The sequence below is a fragment of the Amblyraja radiata genome, chromosome 2 (genome assembly GCF_010909765.2).
Source record: "Amblyraja radiata isolate CabotCenter1 chromosome 2, sAmbRad1.1.pri, whole genome shotgun sequence".
NCBI lineage: Eukaryota > Metazoa > Chordata > Chondrichthyes > Rajiformes > Rajidae > Amblyraja > Amblyraja radiata.
In genome coordinates, this window is record NC_045957.1 from 136,471,234 (window position 1) to 136,482,829 (window position 11,596).

The 11,596-nt window shown below is 42.2% G+C and overlaps 1 long non-coding RNA gene across 1 annotated transcript; it reads right to left on the reverse strand.

Moving 5' to 3' along the window:
- Positions 1 to 377: 377 nt before the first annotated feature.
- LOC116984706 lies at positions 378 to 10,042 on the reverse strand. Its single transcript, XR_004415104.1, has 3 exons — positions 9,862 to 10,042; positions 6,002 to 6,007; positions 378 to 388 (listed from the first exon to the last, which is right to left on the reverse strand). It is a non-coding gene; the product is annotated as an uncharacterized LOC116984706 (long non-coding RNA).
- Positions 10,043 to 11,596: the final 1,554 nt, after the last annotated feature.

Consider the following 11,596-nt stretch of genomic DNA (forward strand, 5'->3'; position numbering starts at 1 on the left):
GCGATCGCTTTACCGAACTCCTCCGCTCGGTCCGCATTAACCAACCTGATCTCCCGGTGGCTCAGCACTTCAACTCCCCCTCCCATTCCGAATCCGACCTTTCTGACCTGGGCCTCCTCCATGGCCAGAGTGAGGACTACCAGAAATTGGAGGAGCAGCACCTCATATTCCGCTTGGGCAGTTTATACCCCAACGGCATGAACATTGACTTCTCCAATTTCACGTAGCCCTCACTGTCTCACCCCCCTTCTCAGCTCTCCCTCAGCCCTCTGGCTCCTCCTCTTCCTTTCTTCTTCCCCCCCACCCTGCATCAGTCTGAAGAAGGGTTTCGGCCTGAAACGTTGCCTATTTCCTTCGCTCCATAGATGCTGCCTCACCCGCTGAGTTTCTCCAGCACTTTACTAATTTCTGTTTGTGGCACATCTTTGGTCATTCCTGAAAATGAAAAGACTGCAGCTCTATTAGATATTCGATCTCATGGAGGTGTATAAAATCATGAGAGGAATAGATTGGGTAGGTGCACAGAGTCTCTTGCCCAGAGTGGGGGAATCGAGGACCAGAGGATATAGGTTTAAGGTGAAGGGGAAAAAAATTAATAAGAATCTGAGGGGTGTGGCGGTGACTGGCAGGAGTCCAGCCAAAAACTAGTCGGACACAGGTTGTGTGCTCTAGACATGTTTATTCTTCCTCATACAGCTCCCTACTCCTCAGCTGACACGGGCGTTGCCCGGCCTTAAAAAACTAATGATCTGTTCGGTATATCAAATCATAGGGCAGAATTGTTACTCCTCAGGAGAAGGTTATCCATCCCATTGTTTCGGTGACAGCTTTTGGTAGAGTAATACGTCATTCACTTCCCTGTTTTTCTTACTCCCCAACTCTGCAAGCATTTTACCCGTCAAATATTCAGTGAAGTTCTTTTGCAATCCACAAATGACTGTGCATCCACAATCCTCTGAACAATGCATTCCAGAATATAACTATCACGCTATTTTCTGCTCACTATGTCCTGACCTATCTGCAAATGTGAACAATTTATTTATATTTACTATCCTTAACCATTGTGATTAAACCAGGTTTAATTAATGCACTGGACCCGTGTTCTGCTGGAATCAGGAAGCAAGGACTGGTCATGGTTTTGGGGTGGGGTGAAGAAAAGAAGTTGATATGTAGATTTACTTTGGATGAACTTTAGCTACAAACCTAAAGGGAAGAAACAGCCTGATTGCGCTCAATACAGTATGTTCATTTCACCTTCTTCTCCTTATCGAGTCCACATCAAGATTAGAAATGGTTCAGCCAGTGCTGAACACACTTCTCGGCATCAGCATACAATGGTGTAGGCCTTACGCTACTTGTGCTTCTTGTACGTGGTGGTGGAAAGATTGGTGGAAACAGGGCCGCGACGTGAACGCTCTTTCCTTGACCCTTTCATTTCACCTGAAAAGTGGCGAGGCATTTTTAAAGCATTATGGAATAGATATAGTAATAAGAATCGTCAACTGAATTTTTATCTGGGTTCTGTCTGGTGAAGAATTATACATTTCTATATTAAAATATGTTTGTTAGATATATAAATTGATTTTGCCTTCTGATTTTGTTTCAACTGATTCCTTTCTGCTTTCTATTTTCTGCTGTCTACCATATGCAGGGAAGAGATTTATTGTATGTAACAAAGGCTTAAGAGAACCGTGTCACAATACTTGAGAGGGAAGGGTACTACATATTACGGAGCAACAGATATTCAAAGATAAAGGTGGATATGAATTAGGACAATAGACAATAGACATTCTTTTGTTTCTTGCACAAAACTTCATACATTTTGGTGTGATATTTTTGATATATTTACAAATCTATTTAAGATAAAAATGGAACCTAATACTGAAAATATTATATTTGGAGTAATGGGAGATGGGAACAAATTAAACATCTCCCAAAACTCATTTTTTAAATATGGGTTAATAATAGCAAATAAACTCATACTTAAATTTTGGAAAAATTCTACTATACCAACGCTTAAAATGTGGATTAGTAATATGTTGGACACAGCACACCTGGAAGAAATGAGACTCCTCCTAATAGGTAAACAATTCTTAACGAGTTGGTCTCCATTTATTGATTTCTTGGATTCATGTGGTGCAACAGTATTGTAAAAACCAAAAGTTTCAGGTCTGGGTGAAAGATGATCAACAATATAAAAACTCATCTCCTTGTGTCTACTTGATAATCTCCCTCCTGCTTTCTCTTCTTGCTTATTTAATTTCTTCACTATCTTTTCCCCCCTTTTTATTCACACACACTACACTTTTCTCTATTCTTTACTATCTCTTTCTTTCTTATTTCGCTCTTTAAAAAAAAAAAAAGAAGTTGTACAGAGAATGTATTATGCTAACATATATTTGGCACCTGCATTGTACTTACTTCTAATTTTAAAAAAAAGACAATAGACAATAGGTGCAGGAGTAGGCCACTCGGCCCATCGAGCCAGCACCGCCATTCAATGTGATCATGGCTGATCATCCCCAATCAGTACCACGTTCCTGCCTTCTCCCCATATCCCCTGACTCTGCTATTTTTAAGAGCCCTATCTAGCTCTCTCTTGAAAGCATCCAGAGAACCTGCCTCCACCACCCTCTGAGGCAGATAATTCCACAGACTCACCTCTCTCTGTGAGAAAAAGTGTTTTCTCATCTCCGTTCTAAATGGCTTACTCCTTATTCTTAAACTGTGGCCCCTGGTTCTGGACTCCCCCAACATTGGGAACATGTTTCCTGCCTCCAGCGTGTCCAAGCCCTTAACAATCTTATATGTTTCAAGGAGGCTTAATGGAGCTTTTCTTGTCAGGGAAGTGGGAGGTAACATTGTTTGCATTGACCCTGATGCCTGCTTTGCCCTGAATTGTTGGGCAAACTGCGTAGAAATCTTCCTTCTTTCTTCTAGAACCAGAACATCCAAAAAAAGAATGTGACTACTCTCACTTCTACCACTGATGACTTACAGTTCTTAGTAGCCAACGTGTATCATCCTCTAAGAGGTTGCCTTTAAATTGTATTACTTTATACAAAATTGGTGGGTGCTTTAGGTAAGCTATCATCAGCAATTGTCAATTACTGACAATATGACTATATATCTGAAGAAGGTACCCAACCCGAAATGTCACCTATCCTTTTTCTCCAGAGATAAAGACGTGCAGGTTTATAGACAAATTGGCTTGGTAAATTTGTAAATTGTCCCTAGTGTGTGTAGAATAGTGTTAAGTGTGTGAGGATCGCATTTCGGCCTGGACTCAGTGGGTCGAAGGGCCTGTTTCCATGCTGTATCTCTAAACTAAACTAAAGGTGCTGCCTGACCCGCTGAGTTACTCCAGAACTTTGTGTCTATCGTTGACTATATACCTCATTGTGCTGAATTAACTCAAGCCCTCCTTTAGTAATAGTATACCACATTACCAAATTCTACACAGAAAAGTATATTCCAGACTGTACATTTTATTTGTGAATTTATGTAACAAGCTATCAGCCCCTGGACTGCAATCAGGTCTAGTCAAGATGAGTTTCTTGTCATATGCAGGGAATGGTGGAACATGCATCATGTCAGGTAGAGGAGATTTATTTAACTTGGCATGATGTTCAGCACAAACATTGTGGGCCAAAGGGCCTGTTCTTGTGCTGTACTCTTCTATATTCTATGTACAAGTATGATGAGGTACAGGTATAGAAAAATAGAAACATAGAAAATTGGTGCAGGAGTAGGCCTTTCGGCCCTTCGAGCCTGCAATATGATCATGGCTGATCATCCAACTCAGCATCCTGTACCTGCCTTCTCTCCATACCCCCTGATCCCTTTAGCCACAAGGGCCACATCTAACCCTTTTAAATATAGCCAATGAAGCTCAACTACCTTCTGTGGCAGAGAATTCCACAGATTCACCACTCTCTGTGTGAAAAATGGTTTTCTCATCTCGGTCCTAAAAGACTTCCCCCTTATCCTTAAACTGTGACCCCTTGTTCTGGACTTCCCCAACATCGCCAAGCTTCCTGCATCTAGCCTGTCCAACCCCTTAAGAATTTTGTAAGTTTCTATAAGATCCCCCCTCAATCTTCTAAATTCTAGCGAGTGCAAGCCGAGTCTATCCAGTCTTTCTTCATATGAAAGTCCTGCCATCCCAGAAAACAGTCTGGTGAACCTTTTCTGTACTCCCTCTATGGCAAGAATGTCTTTCCTCAGATTAGGAGACCAAAACTGTACACAATGCTCCAGGTGTGGTCTCACCAAGACCCTGTACAACTGCAGTAGGCCTCCCTGCTCCTATACTCAAATCCTTTTGCTATGAATGCTAACATACCATTCGCTTTCTTCACTGCCTGCTGCACCTGCATGCCTACTTTCAATGATTGGTGTACCATGACACCCAGGTCTCGTTGCATCTCCCCTTTTCCTAATTGGCCACCATTCAGATAATAGTCTACTTTCCTGTTCTTGCCACCAAAGTGGATAACCTCACATTTATCCACATTATACTGCATCTGCCATGCATTTGCCCACTCACCCAACCTATCCAAGTCACCTTGCAGCCTCCTAGCATCCTGCTCACAGCTAACACTGTCCCCCAGCTTCGTGTCATCTGCAAACTTGGAGATGTTGCATTCAATTCCCTTGTCCAAATCATTAATATATATTGTAAATAGCCGGGGTCCCAGCACTGAGTCTTGCGGTACCCCACTAGTCACTGCCTGCCATTGTGAAAAGGACCCGTTTACTCCTACTCTTTGCTTCCTGTCTGCCAGCTAGTTCTCTATCCACATCAATACTGAACCCTCAATACTGTGTGCTTTAAGTTTGTATACTAATCTCTTATGTGGGACCTTGTTGAAAGCCTTCTGAAAGTCCAAATAAGACACATCCACTGGTTCTCCCTTATCCACTCTACTAGTTACATCCTCAAAAAATTCTATAAGATTCGTCAGACATGATTTACCTTTCATAAATCCATGCTGACTTTGTCCAATGATTTCACCACTTTCCAAATGTACTGCTATCCCATCTTTAATAACTGACTCTAGCATTTTCCCCACTACCGATGTTAGACTAACTGGTCTGTAATTCCCCATTTTCTCTCTCACTCCCTTTTTATAAAGTGGGGTTACATTAGCTACCCTCCAATCTTCAGGAACTACTCCAGAATCTAAATAGTTTTGAAAAATTATCACTAATGCATCCACTATTTCTACGGCTACTTCCTTAAGTACTCTGGGATGCAACCTATCTGGCCCTGGGGATTTATCGGCCTTTAATCCATTTAATTTACCTAACACCACTTCCCGACTAACCTGGATTTCACTCAGTTCCTCCATCTCATTTGACCCCCGGGCCCCTGCTATTTCTGGCAGATTATTTATGTCTTCCTTAGTGAAGACAGAACCAAAGTAGTTATTCAATTGGTCTGCCATGTTCCCCATGATCAATTCACCTGTTTCTGACTGATATCATGAAAACACTTGCAGTAGCATCACAGCTTATAGACTAAAACAACTCACAAAAAATAAATTTGTAGATTTTACAATATAATATAGAACATTTGCAAGAAAGATAGTGTGCAAAAAGATTAATGCAAAACAGTTAGAAAGCACAGGTTCATGACCGTGCAAGAGATAGTCTATGGTGTGCTGTTACTAAGGTAGGATTAGGGTTGTGCAAGTCAGTTCAAGAACTTGATAGTTGTAGGGAAGTAGCTGTTCCTGATCCTAATTTTGTGGGACTTCAGGCTTCTGCATGTACATGCCGTTCCCAGGGACACATTTAGAGAAGAACACGATGTGCCGCTAGAACATCAACTTGGTGAAAGACGATCTTCGGTCTGCCCAAAATTTGTTGGTCTTTCAGCACTGTGAGATGTCGTCAGGGAATGTTGTTGACTGGCCCTCTCCTGACCGCAGGAGTACATGCTGAGGGACGCACTGAAGCTTGGTGCAGCCAACACCAAGGCTCTGTGGGGGAGGACCACAGTCTAGAGTCCTTCCGCTGCTGGGCATTTAGGGGCAGGGTTCGGTGGGCTCACCCCTCAAACAAAGGAATGGATGAGTGGCAAGGATGTTTATTTAAAGATAGGTGCAAACACGACTGCTGAGTGTGATGCATATGAACGTGTTGAAAAAGCTTTTGCACAGATTCTGTTCTGTTATGTTTATTATTCTGAATAACATTTTTTTTTTAATACCTCATGAATGTCTGCAGCATGGAGAAGAGAGCAAGGCCCGGATGGTAGGGGATCTTTGTTGATCGATGTTGCCTTCTTGAGGCAGTGCCTGATTGTGTGCAGTTTTGGTCTCCAAAATTGAGGAAGGACATTATTGCTATTGAGGGAGTGCAGCGTAGGTTCACAAGGTTAATTCCCGGGATGGCGGGACTGTCATATGCTGAGAGAATGGAGCGGCTGGGCTTGTATACTCTGGAATTTAGAAGAATGAGAGGGCATCTTATTGAAACATATAAGATTATTAAGGCTTTGGACAGGCTAGAGGCAGGATACATGTTCCCGATGTTGGGGTAGTCCAGAACCAGGGGCCACAGTTTAAGAATAAGGGGTAAGCCATTTAGAACAGAGATGTGGAATTCTCTGTCTCGGAGAGCGGTGGAGGCTGGTTCTCTGGATACTTTCAAGAGAGAGCTAGATAGGGCTCTTAAAAATAGCGAAGTCAGGGGATATGGGGAGAAGGCAGGAACGGTGTGCTGATTGTGGATGATCAGCAATGAGCACTAAAGCTTAACAGCGTTGATGACAACAGGTTGTCAGTGCATCCTAGCAGCTCGAACTGGCAGTGCCGGGAACGAGTGTTAGTATAAGTGTTATGGTGGGGTGGAGTTAATGATGCTGGCTTATGTGTGATTGGTTCACATGCATCATCGATCTACAGGATGTTTTTATATGTTTAAATCTCTTTATTATTGTTATGTCTGTATTATTTTTATTTTATGTGCTGCATTGGCAAGAAGCATTTCACTACACCTATGGTGTATGTGACCAATAAATAACCTTTGAACCTTTGAAGGCATTAGAGGGGAGCTGGCCAAGGTAGACTGGAAAGGGATCCTAGCAGGAATGACGGTGGGACAGCAATGGCAGGAATTTCTGGGCATAATCCGGAAGACGTAGGATCATTTCATTCCAAAAAGGAAGAAAGATTCTAAGGGGAGTAGGAGGCAACTATGGCTGACAAGAGAAGTTAGGAATAGAATAAAACTAAAAGAAAAGATGTATAACACAGCAAAGAGTAGCCGGAAGCCAGAGGATTGGAAAACTTTCATAGGAAAACAGAAGGAAACAATACGGGCAATACGGGCTGAAAAGATGAAGTACGAAGGGAAGCTGGCCAGGAATATAAAGAAGGACAGTAAAAGCTTCTTTAGATATGTTAAGGGAAAAAGAGTAGCAAAGTCAAATGTGGGTCCCTTGAAGGTAGACCCGGGTGAAATTATTAGGGGGAAAAAGGAAATGGCAGAAAAGTTGAACATGTACTTTTCATCTTTCACTAAGGAAGACACAATCAATCTCCCAGATGTACTGGAAGACAGAGGATCTAAGGGGGTAGAGGAACTGAAAGAAATTATCATTAGGCGGGAAATAGTATTGGGTAGGCTAATGGGACTGAAGGATGATAATTCCCCTGGGCCTGATGGTCTGCATCCCAGGGTCCTCAGGGAGGTGGCTCTAGAAATAGTGGACACATTGGTGATCATTTTCCAATGTTCAATAGATTCAGGATCAGTTCCTGTGGATTGGAGGATAGCTAATGTTATCCCACTTTTCAAGAAAGGAGTGAGAGAAAAAATGGGGAATTACAGACCAGTTAGCCTGACCGGTGGTGGGAATGATGCTGGAGTCAATTATTAAAGAGGTAATAGTGGGGCATTTGGATAACAGTAAAAGGATTAGTCCAAGTCAGCATGGATTTATGAAAGGAAAATCATGCTTGACTAATCTTCTGGAATTTTTTGAGGATGTGACAAGTAAAATGGATGAAGGGGTGCCAGTGGATGTAGTGTATCTAGACTTTCAGAAAGCCTTTGATAAGGTCCCACATGGGAGACTGGAGACTAAAATTAGAGCACATGGTATTGGGGGTAGGGTGTTGACATGGATAGAAAATTGGTTGGCAGGCAAGAAGCAAAGAGTAGGAGTGAACGGGTCCTTTTCTGATTGGCAGGCAGTGGCGAGTGGAGTGTCGCAAGGCTCGGTGTTGGGGCCGCAACTGTTTACCATATATATTAATGATTTGGAAGAGGGAATTAGGAGCAACACTAGCAAGTTTGCAGATGACACAAAGCTGGATGTGAACTGTGAAGAGGATGTTAGGAGGTTGCAGGGTAACCTGGACACGTTGAATGTGTGGGTAGATGCGGGTGAAATGCGGGTGAAATGCGGGCAGATAAATGTGAGTTTATCCACTTTGGTAGCAAAAATAAGGGGGCAGATTATTATCTCAACGGGGTTAGGTTAGGTAAGGGGGAGGTGCAGCGAGACCTGGGTGTCCTTGTACACAGGTCACTGAAGGTTGCCATGCAGGTACAGCAGGCAGTGAAGAAAGCTAATGGAATATTGGCCTTCATAACAAGAGGATTTCAGTATAGGAGTAAAGAGGTTCTTCTGCAGTTGTATAGGGCTCTGGTAAGACCACATATGGAGTATTGTGTATAGTTTTGGTCTCCTAATCTGAGGAAGGACATCCTTGTGTTTGAGGCAGTGCAACGTACGTTCACGAGATTGATCCCTGGGATGGCGGGACTGTCATATGAGGAAAGATTGAAAAGACTAGGCTTGTATTCACTGGAGTTTTGAAGGATGAGGGGGATCTTATAGAAACATATAAAATTATAGAAGGACTGGACAAGCTAGATGCAGGAAAAATGTTCCCAATGTTGGGTGAGTCCAGAATCAGGGGCCACAATCTTAGAATAAAGGGGAGGCCATTTAAGACTGTGGTGAGAAAAAACATTTTCACCCAGAGAGTTGTGAATTTGTGGAATTCCCTGCCACAGAGGGCAGTGGAGGCCAAATCACTGGATGGATTTAAGAGAGAGTTAGATAGAGCTCTAGGTGTTGGTGGAATCAAGGGATACGGGGAGAAGGCAGGCACGGGTTATTGACTGGGGACGATCAGCCATGATCACAATGAATGGTGGTTCTGGCTCGAAGGGCCGAATGGCCTCCTCCTGCACCTATATTCTATGTTTCTATGTTTCTATTTTTCTATCTTCCCCACCACCGATGTCAGGCTAACTGGTCTATAATTCCCTGTTTTTTCTCTCACTCCTTTCTCAAAGAATGGGATAACATTAGCTATCCTCCAATCCACAGGAACTGATCCTGAATCTATAGAAAGTTGGAAAATGATCACGAATGCGCCCACTATTTCTAGAGCCACTTCCTTAAGTACCCTGGGATGCAGACCATCCGGACCAGTTTCTGCGTTTTATTTCCCTATAACTCTAATAACTTCATGATCCAGGCCGGTTTCTGTGATAGTTCGGTAGCCACATTTACTTTTATGTGGCCGATGGCCCCAAATGAGTTCTAGACCATGCTGTTCCAGTCATCCCACGTGTAAGGGTGTGTGTATGTGGTGTCTGGGCCTCCTGCCCTCTCAGCTGCCTCTCTGGCCTTTGACACCCAGCCACTGCCAAAGATTTTTAAACAGTTCTTAAATGTTTCTGAAAATAAGAACCAGTTGAAGAAACATTGAAATAGTTTTAAATAATGTGAAAGATTAAGGTAGAAAAATAATACCTTGACTTAACAATGAGTCCATGTGATAGCAGTTAATTTGGAACTTGAGATTAAGCATCAATCAAGCAATCAACAACCAATCAAAACTTTATTGTCATTTAGAAATACATCGATAGATGCAATTCTAAACGAAATTCCGTTGCATTTGGCTCCCCGAGCAACACAAAAATTAAACAGAAGGATAAAATGGATAAAATGGATAAAAAGACAAAATGGATAAAAAGATACAATAGATAATGGTGGCAGCCCATTACATGGCATTCAAGAGTCTGATGGCTCGTGGGAAGATGCTGTTGCAAAACCTTGACGTTCTGCTCCTTATGCTACGATATCTTTTGCCCAAGGGCAGCAGAGTGAACAGTCCATGATGGAGATGTGTGGGGTCCTTTATAATACTGCTGGCCTTAGACAAGCAACGTTTGCTCGCAATGTCCATGATTGAGGGGAGAGAAGTAATATATATATATATATACTGTACATTAAAAAATCGATATACCTGTTCTGATTTTTTTAATCCAGATGGGTGACTCCTGTCAGGTGACCAATGCAGGACTAAGTACGCAATCTGCCGGGCTAAAGATGTAATTCATCTGATTCCTCAATGCTGCAGAATAGAGCTGCACCCACAGACTTGGCACTGAATCCAGGGATGGAACAGGAGGTAGGACGTACCCACATCTATCACCTACCTCGTTCCTGACTTTGTGTCGTACCGCACAGATGCTGAGGCCAAGAACTGCAGAGGTACTTTGAGGAGCCACTGGCCTCCATAATCCAGCCATGTCTGTGAATGATTATAGCAATTGAACGATTAATGTATCTGATGACACGTCACTGTCTGATGATAAAGAAAACAGGCTCATGACTATAACATTGCAGTCCAATGATGGACCTAAACTGAAAGCTCAGTGGAAAAAAAATGGTTTCATCCATAGATCGGCAAGCAAATGGAGAATACCATCAATCAAAAAATAAAGGATCAGATACATCAGTTATAATAATCAGGCATTGTCCATTTAATTCTCTCACTCTCTAATTCATAGCAACTTCAGTCCTTCGAGGGCCCAGGAAGTCTCTCAAACAATGTCGTCCAATTGTTAGCTTAGCCCGATTCTTCCCTCAGCAAACATTCATCTGACTTTCTAGAGACCGGTGCTAATGAGGAGGAAGAAAATAAGTTTAGTTTAGTTTATTGTCACGTGTACCGAGGTACAGTGAAAAGCTTTTGTTGTGTGCTAAACTGCTATACTATTCTCAAAGCATAGAAATCCTACAACATGTACTGTACGAAATCCTACAACATGTACGACCACATTGAATGGCGGTGCTGGCTCGAAGGGCCAAATGGCCTACTCCTGCACCTATTGTCTATTGTCTATTGTAATTAGTCAATTCATAGGCCACCAAAACACATGCACTCATTATATGAAATCTGAGAAAAGGCAAGCAATTAAAAGCGGAGGAACATTCAATCATATCTTGTATTTTTCAATAGTGTGTGCCTCTTAATTCAAAATTGTTTAATTGGCATTAACTAATAATTCCATTGTTGAGCTACAATATTGTGCATTTATTTGCTTCATTTAAATGATCGAACAATTCATTTTCTAAGCACGTAACAGGAGTAAATGGTGATCTTCTAAAAGACTCAACAAAGGGCAATCCAAGTTCAATTCTGCGTTAGTTAAATAACCATCCAGTCCAATGCAAAGACAGTTTCACATGTGCAAACAGAGTTACTATTACATCCAGAAGATACAGTAGTTATGTGATTATTTATCTAAGGTCACTGAAGGAATAGGAATACTTAAA